Raw genomic sequence first — 11,552 nt, forward strand, 5'->3', positions numbered from 1 at the left:
TCACAATCAGACAAAGCTCCATTGAATTTCACTTTTTCCCTTTAACCTTATCATCGCTGATGGAAGCACTGATAAAGGGTTAAATAATTAAGACGTGGATAGCAAGGGGAGATGGTGAAAATAGAAAAGGGACTAGTAATTCACAAAACCAAGTTCCTAGGGGCAGCTAGGTGGCGCAGTGGATAGAACTCCAGCCTTGGCGTCAGGAGGACCTAAGTTCAAATATGACCTCAGACACTTGACACTTACTAGCTGTGTGGACATGTCACTTAACTGTGATTGCCTCACCAAAAACAAACAAACGAACAAAAAAAACCAAGTTCTTGATATTTGAACCTTTAACATGATTCTTGGATTACTTGGATGTTTTGATGGATCCATGATTTTATTGGTGTGGCTACTTAGCTAATCCTCTGCTTCATATTCTAGTGTCCGTGCTCATATATATGTGTGTATGTATATGTGTGTGTATGAATGTATATGTATGTGTGTGCGTGTGTGTCTATATATACATATATACATATTTTATATATTATATATATATACACATACATATATATATCCTCCCTAAGAAGCCTATGCAACATACTGGAAGTTTTCTGGTAGGTCCTTTAATTTCATAGACACCAGTGCACTCAGATTGCATCTCCGTTATCCTTTATTTGTTATATGACTGGCCCATATCCTTTTCCGTTAAAACATGTATGTGCCATGATTTTATGGTTTCTTTTTTTCCCCTTAACCACTTCTTGAGTGCACGTTCTCGATAGTATTATTTGGTAGGCTACTTATAATCACCACATGACTTTTCATTACCCTATGAGTCATCTATAATTTTGCTTCTTTTGAGATGATAGTGTTGCCTCTAGGATAAAATATAAATTCCCTAGTTTGGCATTCAGATCCATTTACATTCTGCCTCCAACCTACTTTTTCACACTTATTTCATATTACTCCCCTTTAAATGCTCCACATTCTAGGCACACTAGCCTACCAATAGAACTACTTGAACTTGGCATTATATCTACCACCTCCTTGCCTATACACAGTATCCCCTATATGTGAAGTGGCGATTTGTCTCATATTTGCTTTCTATAGCCCTTAACTTTCTTCAAGGCTTAGATTCAGTGTGTCACTTCCTTCAGGAGACTTCTTTTACTATCTGTCTAGTTGTTAGCGTTCACTCCCTTCTCAAATTAACCTTGTATTTATTTCTGTTTACTCATTGTATCCTCCGGCAGAATATAAGAACCTTGAGGGCAGGGATTTTTTAAAAAAATTATCTTATTAGCCATACATTGAACATAGGTGCTTAATTAGTGCTTGTTGAATTGAATTAAATTGTTCTATGATTTATAGTCATTATTACTGGGAGAACATTCTGGTTTTTTTTCATTTAATAGATTTATTTACAAAGACATATACTATGGTAAATAGTTTGCTTACTCCATTCTTCAAAACTGCTTTTATAAGCAGTTGTTGTTCTTCAAGTCTGATTTCTGTATAGGAGAGTCTTATTTCTTAAGCAGCTGATGTCGTACTATAAGGAAAGGTGCAGCAAATCCAGATCCAAAGAATATAGTCATCATTGCCAGCAACCACCCTTTGTCTTCCACTGAAAAGGGCAGATTCTTCCCTGGGCCCTCCTCATAGTGGCTCCTGCGAACCAAGGAGGTGGAGAACCTGTGCAAGCTCTGCCCCAACATGGCGCTTCCAAGGCTCTGCGACCGCAGAGGAGGCCGCAATGGAGGAGGGAGGAAGAGATGGCTACGGAAGCGCCTTCTCCCTACTGACCTTGCTCCGAGAACATTCTTAAGAAGACAAACTTTTGCAATAGAGAATAGCTTGGGGTTAATTTAGAGTACCACTTAGTTTCTCAAAAGTCGGGTATAGTGAGGTCCTATTTAATGTTAACCCTGAATCCTCCCGAAGTGGTCACATTATTCAAATTTAAACGTGGGTTAGAACCAGTTACCTTATTTTACATAATTATGACTTCAAATGTGTGAATCTGAATGCATGTGATCACTTTAGGGGATTCTTTATTTACACTCATTGGGACCTAGCAGTGTTCTGTTCCAACTCATTTCTGTGGCCAACCAATTATTCATATGTTGAGACTGCTCACAGTATAGATACTGATGGACTGACTCAGTGGGTTGCTCATCCAACTGCATGTCATGACATCTGTACTTTAATGATCTGTGATTTTGTTGATGTGGGTAATACTGATACAGGTTGTAACCTCTCCACAATTCAGTAGGAAGTCTTGGAGAATTGTTGCGGCTGAAAAATTCATCCTATTTCTACCAGCGTGGTGATAGTCCTCTCTGATTTAACTAGATACTCAGATAATTCACATACAATCTGTTGCCGATTCTATGAATTGAATCTTTTTTGACTTTGTATGACCATCCAAGCTTGTGTCTAAGCTGGCAGAGACTTCAAGACCTCAACATTACCTTCATGTCATGATGAAGCATCAGAAGAGAACTTTAAGAGAGTCTTATTGCATGTCATAATATGGGAAATATGTAGACTTAACCATTTGGTTTTTCTTGGATTGCCAAATTGATCTATTTTGATTATCTCTGGATCTCATGGAGGAGGTCCTTTGCTGTTCCAGAGTTCCAGAGTGTTAGTATTATGCTCTCTGCAAACAGAAGCATCTAAACAAGCACCATAGAGGACATCTAGTTTTTATTTGGACTCTGCCTAGGACATGCACTTGTTCGTGTTTTGTACTCAAAAGAGAATCAATGATATCAGGATGTTGGGGTCAAGGTACAGTGTGTTCAACTGTGGCTGATAAGTCCACCATGAACTCAGAAGGCTCCAACATAGGTCAGGCACAAATAGGCTGTTTGAACATTTGGGACAGAGATGTCTCTAGATTTACACGTCTCACATTTCCTTTGTGCTATTGTGATTCTCTTTTGCTGGTGGAGCACAGTGCCTTCTTTGACGTGGGCATGCCATGCTGGGTTGTTCTGTGCCAGTGTCTCAAGTCTCACCATCAATGCTAAATTTCTTCAGAGAGACCTTAAAAGTGTCATTGTATCCTTCCTTCTGACCTCTGTGTGAGTGCTTGCACCAAGCAAGTTCTTTGTAAAATAGTCTTTTAGGTGAACATGAGTTTGGCACTCAGACTACATGGCCAGCCCACTGGAGTTGTGCTCTCTGCAGTAGAGTTTGAATGCTTGGCAGTTCAGTGTGAGAAATTTTGAATGCTGTGGATAAGTTCACTTACCTTGGCAGGATATTGATTATGACAGTGGCAAATACCTTTGCAATCATATGACTCTGTCTTTTATATCTCGTTTGAAGTTATGTATAAGTCAGAAGATCATGGTGATATTTATCAAGGAATCTTGTATATATTTAATCACTTATACAATCTTAACATATGAATGGGAACAGCTTGTGGTAGGACAATTCCAATCATTTCTATCAGATGCTTTTTTAAAAAAATCAACCAAAAATGAACACAGTATATTTTATTTACCTCTTAGTCATTTGTATTACAGTAAAGTTCTGCTCATTCCTTTCAATTTTTTTTTTACCGGATACCCTTAATACATCAATAGAACATTCTCATAATGATTTTTATAGACATGAGAAAGTAAGAAAGTAGAATTATGAGAAAATATCTACTTCTTGGAAGTATGTTCCACCCCAGCATCTTTTTCTGATTGGCTGTTTCCTCCTTTCATTTTAAGGAGGATGCCCAGGCTAGTCATGTCTTCTCCACTATGCACTCTTGACTCTCTGGACTGTCCCTCTCCATCTCACCATCTTCGTTACTCTCTTTCCTTTTATAAGTTGTCTTCCCCCATCAGAACGTAAGATCCTTAACGACATTGAGTGTCTTTCTGCTATTTGTATTTCCGACACTTAGAATAGTGCCTGGAACTAAGTGCTTAATAAATGCTTATTGACTTTGTCACTTTTTTGGGGGGATAATAATTCTGTCTATCAACTTTTCCATTCTCTTAGACTATTCCCTTTGAGTTATTTTTTAAAATCAATCCTAGAGTGCTTTTAAAATTGTGTCACCTCTAGTATGGTATTCTTTTGTCAGTCAACCAGTAAGCATTTATTAGGTCAATCAGTCAATTAGTATGCATTTATTAAGGACTTAATATGTTTTAGGTACTGTGCTAGGTGTGAGGAATACAAGATAAAAATTTAATAGTCACTGCACAAGGAGCTCATATTCTATGGGGGAGAGGGAGGAAGAAGCAACAAGTATACCCTTTCCAGATTAATTGTCTCAAGGACCATTTTAACTTAGGTACTATGATACCATATATGTACCAGGCACTTTTCTATGTCCTGGAAATACAAGTAACAGAAAGATAGTCCTTGTTTTCAAGGTGCTTACATTCTGATGGAGGGAAGACAGAGTCAGGAGTGCTTACTGGAAAGGAACGCAGACATGGCTAGCCTTGGGCATCCTGCTTTAAATGGAGGGCGGAAACAGTCAGAGGAAGACGCCACAGGGATGAAAGATATTTCTGAGAAGTAGCTATATAACTATAACTCTACTTTTGCATTTCTATAAAAATCTTTATGAGAACGTATGATGGTCAGTGATATGGATAAGTTGCTATGGAACTATAGCAAATCTGTTCAATTTCACATCTATTTGTTTGTTGTTCTTCCAGTTTCAAGTATAAATGCTTTTTTCAGCATCGTCAGGCCTCCTGGGTTCTCATGCCAAACTTTTTATAGGCTTGTTTTCCTCTCCACTGCTTTTGATTATAAATGGCTTAATTAATGTTCTAACAACTTCCTTAGTAACATTTTACACATATTTATTACATTATAAACTAGTGTTGTTTTGACTGCTTGGGTAAACAGATCAAGAATTTGGTGAATAGTTTCTTCTTTGAAACAAATTAATTTATATGGGATACCCCCAAAATCTTAGTGCCTCCTTCGCTTTAATAGCTTAAAATTGCACTAAAACTTTTGAAACACCCTGTATACTTATATGTATATGTATGTGTGTACACATATAGACACAACATTTTGCAAACCTTAAAGCACTGTAGGTTATAATAATGGGTGTTGCCTCAGACAAACTGAGACCTGGGAAAAACTAGCTTAAAAAGGCCAGTGTCTCCCACTGCATCTGGGGCTATTTCCAGTTGTCCTGACATATCTTTCCATTGGACCAAGATGGCTCTGGAGGAGAGAGAGAGGCTGATAACTTTGCACAGCTGGGCTTCACTTAAGTCCAATTCACTTGCAAGTTAGACATCACCTTCCTAATGTCATTGGTCCTCTTCAAGAACGAAGGACAAATAACAACAATAACAAGTTGTATTATATATGTACATATGTATGTATACACATATAGACACAGCATTTCACAAACCTTCAAGCACTCTGTTGTTACTAATATTAATAATAAGAGTTAATATTATTTTGGCTTCTGTTATAGCAACTATTTTTCACAATTTTGTTTAAATAGGTTGGGTTGGATCTATTATAGCTACATACAATATTGTTATTCTTATCTTTATCCTACTTTGAAGCTGATTTTAACCTTTGTCTAATTAATCAATAATTTCACACAGACAGCTAAATCTGATATGATTTCCACTTCAGTAGGTAATAATTGCCAATCTGTTAAGATACAGTCGATTTTATTTTTTAACTGTTGCTTGGTGCTGGCTATGGTTGATGTCTTCCATTTCCCTTCTCAAAGCCAACGTTCTTGTTATGCATATTTGAAGCTTCTGAATAATCTTACAGGTTTTTGGCTGCTTTCATTTCTTTATCACAAACCATATTTTCCAATATATTTTTGTCATCTTCTCCTATGAAGGAATGAAAAAGAAATTATTAAGAATTTACTATGTGCAACCACTTGCTAAATACTGGGGATGGCAGTTGTTTGGCAGTTGTTGGTGGTGGTGGTGATAGGAATGGTAGGCTTCTTCTTTGCAAGGAGCTACGTGGATGGGTGTGGGTGCTGAACTGGAAGCAGAAACAGTGGCATGTTGGGAGAGGCGGGGAGGCCATGGTGCCATTCTGCTATTCCCACTCGTAAGTTATGTCCACTTTTATATTAAAACCACTAAGTATCAGGGTTTACATTGTCTTGTAGCTTTCTCATAGAATTTCTTTACTTCTTTATCATCTCTAACAAATGTCAGTAAATGTAAAATAAATTTACATAATTTTATTATATATTTAAAAGGAAAAGCAAATTGTACATAACAAATTTGCAATTTCATGTGCAATCATCTTTTTATTATACTATGTTATAGAAATGCTAGTTTTATTCCATAAATTAAGAGAAAAAAATAAAAATACAAACAAGGCATTCTGAAAAAAAGATAGTACAATAATTTTCCTTGTGTTATTTTTATACTTGCTCGTTATGAGCACCATAAAGTGAGATGACCAAATCATGAAATGATACTTGTTGCCTTTGTGCACACAATGAAACCATCCCTACCAACTATTTATATTTAGTTTACCTTTTTAAAGATGATCTTTGATCCAGCTTTCCATTAAACTGTAACTCCTTTGTCTCCTTTGGCTTCGTGTATAGGGAGAATGGCAATCTGGGGGTGATTCAGTTCTTCTAATAGCCTATTTTTATTATTACTAATAGCAATGTTAGAGTAGCATTCTAGCCCCTAGTATTATTCTGACATGTTGATGTAATCACAGCAGTTTGAGCAATGGAGCTATTGCATTCTGCGTGGTACCCCCATGGTAAATGGGCTTGTAGCAATGAGGGCCAGAATGCTAGATGATTGGTAGCCACCTGTTCCAGGGCTGTGACTTTATAGGACCTAGTTAATAACACTGTTCACTTTAAAATTTGCATTGCACTCTCCTCACAACAAACCTGTAGGTAGGCAGGGAAAGAATCATTGAATTCACTCTGAGACTTCAGTGCAAATGAACATTCACACTATAGTAATGCTAATTATACTTTTACTAAGATTATCAAAGGATATAATAATATTAGTGATTAACGATACAGGATGCTTTTCCTAGTCCTTGGCGGAGTTGCATACTAGATCCCCATAACAACAACCCATGTGAATGATGAGGGACTTGTTAAATTAGAAGAGCAACAGTTTCCCTCCTCCAGGTTGCTTTTATCCCTCAAATACTGGATATCATGCCAGGTGGGGGTTGCTTGTGCAATTGTCAAAAACATGGTCTATGTAACTTGAGACTACATGTCTCTGGATTCTTCCCTTCTCCTATTTTATAGTCTTGTTTTTCACCAAGTTAATTTTCTACTGTGCCACCATGATAATTTATCTTGGCCCAAGTATTCTTTATCTGATATCAAATTAATGGTATACTTACTATTTTTTTTCTCATTTTTGAAGAAATACATTAATTTTTTATCTTTTTAAAAATTACATCTTACAGACCAAACTATCTGAACCTATTTTTAATCTTGAGAAGTAAATTTCCTTTTGGGTTGTTATTTCCCATGAAAACACTAAACTTGAGTAACTTTTTTTCTCAGGCAAGTTATGAAGCCTTGGAAATTTTTAATTAAAACAAAAGATGTGGCTTGGATCAAAATCTGAATTCATTTACATCAAGTGCATTTGATTAGAACCAAAGTTAAAGAGCAGTGATTAGACAGTTCTGTTCCTCTTCCCCCACTGCTTTGCGGTGCCAAGCAAGGAAGGATTGCTTTCCCAGCACCTTAACTTTTTAGTCCTCTCAGAGCAGCACTTAGATCTGAAATCCGGGAAGATTATGCCTAATTTACCCTCCGACTAGATACTAACACAAACAGAGGTTTATGAGAATGACATGTACCCTAGTGAAATGGACCATCAAGTTTCCCTGGGCTAGTTATTTTATTTGTTCTTCTTAGTTCAGTGACCAACCACGTGTCTAAGTGCTTTTCCAGTAAATAGTACAGGTCCAGTACACCAATTCAAATTAGTCTTTTCCCTTTGTTCATGCTATTTATGTGAGACGTAAGTCATGGAGTCTTTGAGGAAACTCTGATGACAACAATTATAACATCCAAGCATGAAAAAACATTGACTAAGAAAAACTGTTGGAATTATCTATATGTTCCCTCCCTCACTTATAATAAAAAGGTACCTAGATATGTTGCCTAGAGTTCTGTTTCTATATATAGTGTCTTCTGTGTTTAAATATGCTGACATTGTTACAAATCTTGGGGTTCATTATGTGGTTTTGATTGAAAATGGTTATATACAGTTCATATTTTTCTCCCAAATTTTCCATGATTCTTGAAACAGCTCTGACCTTTAAACTAGCCTCTTGAACATTTTGGCTTGGTGCACTCTTTACTTCTAACTTATGTTCGTGGTCTCACCTGTTTAAAAGACTTGGAAGATTCCTATTATTTGTTCATGTCTTTAAAGGATTTTTGTGTTTGGGTGGTCAGAAAGAATTCCTTCTCCAAGGTAGGTACCAAAGATTACTCTTGGAAACTGTTATCGTTGAGTAGTTTCAGTCATGTCTGACTCTTCGCAACCCCATTTGGGGTTTTCTTGGCAAAGTACCGGGGTAGTTTGCCACTTCCTTCTCCAGCTCATTTTATGGATGAGAAAACTGAGGCAAACAGAGTTAAATGACTAGACCAGGGTCATACATCTAGTAAGTACCTGAGACCAGATTTGAACTCAGGAAAAAGAGACTTCCTGACTCTAGACCTGGCACTCTGTCCACTGTGCCACTTAGCCTACACTTCTCCAAACAAATAAAAATTAATTGAATTAAATTGTACCCAGAAAGCATATGGGTTAAAAGGAAGGACTGAAGTTTTGGGGTTTTTATGTGTTGTCTTCCCTATTATAGTGTGAGCTCCTTGAGGGCAAGGACTGTCTCTTGCCTTTCTTTGTATCCCTAGCATTTAGTACAGTGTCTCTGGCATGTAGTAGGCACTTATTAAAGATTTATTGACTAAGTGGTTGTCAATTGGTAATGATGTTTCTTATTGAAGGGAATGTATCCTTTGATATTATGTCCTGCAAGTTTGATAACCGTTAGAAATAAAGGAATTATCTTGTTATTGGTTATTATTATGCCTATTTAAAAACTGTTGGCTATTTTCATGTAATGCCTTAGGCAACACTGTAATGTATTTTACTGTGTAATTTTTTTTAGCCTAGACTTGTGATTTCCTTGATCTAGGAAATAGTGAGGTAACTTCCTCTTTCAATTCAGATTGACACTTGGGTCAGAGGAAGGACTTGAGCCCAAATTTTACTGACTCCAAGGTATTGAAAGTTTAAAATGACACCTTTCTCTCTGCTAATATTACCAATGTGAGGAAAATTACTTTAAAAAATTCAACTCACTTTGCATATGTGAAAAAATACGATTAGATTCACTGGCATCTCTATGTCCAGGACATTTACATTTGAGGTTTGTGGTTGGCCTACCACAAGTATCAGCTTTACTGAGACCGAGATCAGGCTGGCAGCCAATAACAGAAGGCCTATTTGGGAGGCAGATTGCTGAAAGGAGCTTAGTGAAAGTAGAAGATAGTCTGGCAAGAGTATATTTTTCAAGGAAGATTGCTTTCTGGTTTTCCTGAATTCCAACAAATGAAAGAATGGTTAATGAGGATTTATTAGGTCTCAATTCGGTTCAAGAAACATTTATTAAATATAACACCAAGAGCCATTTCCCAGTAGATAAGTTGATAAAAGGATATAAACTAATATTTTTCAAAAGGATTGCAAAAGAACTGGAAACTGTGGGGATGCCTGTCAGTTGGGGAATGGCTGAACAAGTTGTGGTATATGATTGTGATGGAATACTACTGTGCTACAAGAAATGATGAGCTAGTTGGTTTTAGAAGAATATGGATAGACTTGCCCAAAATAATGAACAGTGAAATGAGCAGAACCAAGAGAATATTGCACACAGTAACAGCAGTATTTTTAAGAACAACTTTGAGCAACTAAGTAATTTTGACTATTATAAATACCCACATTAATTACAAGGGACCTATGAAGGAAGACACTATCTGCATCCAGGGAAAGAAATGATAAATAGAAGTATGTATAGAATGATCTTACTTATATATACATATTTGTGTCTAATGGTAACCATCTGTAGGGCCAGGGGAAAGGGAAGGAGGGAGGAAAAAAAGAAATTTATATGACAAATTTATTATATATTTAAAAGAAATAACAAGTTGTATATAATAGATTTGCAGTTTCACGTACAATCATCTTTTTTAATTCTGTGTTATGGAAATGCTTGTTTTATTTCATAAATTAAAAACAAAATAAATAAACATTTTGAAAAACAGACTGCAAACTATAAGTGACCAAATGAAAACATGCTCTAAAACAACTCTGAGATTTCCTATACAAACTGGCAAAGATGACAAAAGTTTGGAGCTGCCAATGTTGGAGAGAGTATGGAAAGACAGGTGCCAGAAAGTGTCAACCATTGTGGATGTCAGTTTGGTATTATGCAGGAAAAGTGATTAAACCACCCACACCATTTGACCCAGTGAGCACATTGCCAGAAACATACCCCAAGAAGATCAAAGACAAAAACCAGGGTCTCATAAATACCAACATATTCATAGCAGCATTCTTTTTCATAGGAAAGAACTAACTAGAAATCACTAGGGTGTTTGGTATATGAATGTAATAATATATTGTTATGTGGTAAGAAATGATGACTTTAAGGAATTTAGAGAAATGTAGGAAGATTCATATGAACTGATAAAAAGAAAAATAAACAGATACAGAACAGTATACACAATACCACAACCATGTAAATTTAAGTCACTGAAAAGTAGAATCTGAGTAACTGAAATCAATGAAATCAAAGTTATTAGAGTAGAATGAAGCATACTTCCTTCCCCCTTCATAGTAGAGAGATGAGGGAATCCTAGGATGTGACAGGATCATTGCATATGATGTATTATTGTATACATCATATACAATATGTTGTATTGCATGCATTGTAAGATTCTGTCACTCTATCAGATTAATTCTCTTTCTTTATCATACTCCCCTGCTCATTAAACTTCAGTGGCCCCATGCTATCTCTAGGATTATATATAACCTTCTCTGTTTATTATTTAAAATCCTTAACAATTTGTCATGAAAATAGCTTTCAAATCTTATTGGACATTACTCTCCTCCCCACAGTGATCCAGCCAAACTGGCCTTCTTCCTCTCCTTTACGTATAGAATTCCATCTTCCATAGCTATTGCCTTTTGCACTAGATGTCTGCCATGTCTGAAATTCACTCCCTCCTTGCCTCTGTGTCATAGAATTCCTCTTTTCCTTCAAAATTCAGATCAAGCACCATCTTCTATATAAAACCTTTCCCCATCCTCTCAATTGTTAGTAACTTTCCTGCCTAATATCATTCAATTTAACTACATTCATTTATTTCTATTAATTCTCCTTATGTTTTTTCCCTTCTGTACATATATATGCACTTCTCATCTCTCCAGTTGTAATGTAAATTCCTTAAAAGTAGGAATTGCCGCAATTTTGTTTTTTTTTTTAATCCCCAATGCCTAGAACATAGTAGGTGCTTAACA

At 36.3% G+C, this 11,552-nt stretch overlaps 1 pseudogene; it reads right to left on the reverse strand.

Annotated features, from left to right (window-relative positions):
- Positions 1-1,514: 1,514 nt before the first annotated feature.
- LOC114034134 lies at positions 1,515-1,706 on the reverse strand (annotated as a pseudogene).
- Positions 1,707-11,552: the final 9,846 nt, after the last annotated feature.

The sequence above is a fragment of the Vombatus ursinus genome, unplaced genomic scaffold, assembly GCF_900497805.2.
Source record: "Vombatus ursinus unplaced genomic scaffold, bare-nosed wombat genome assembly UNPS02008161.1, whole genome shotgun sequence".
NCBI classification, from domain to species: domain Eukaryota; kingdom Metazoa; phylum Chordata; class Mammalia; order Diprotodontia; family Vombatidae; genus Vombatus; species Vombatus ursinus.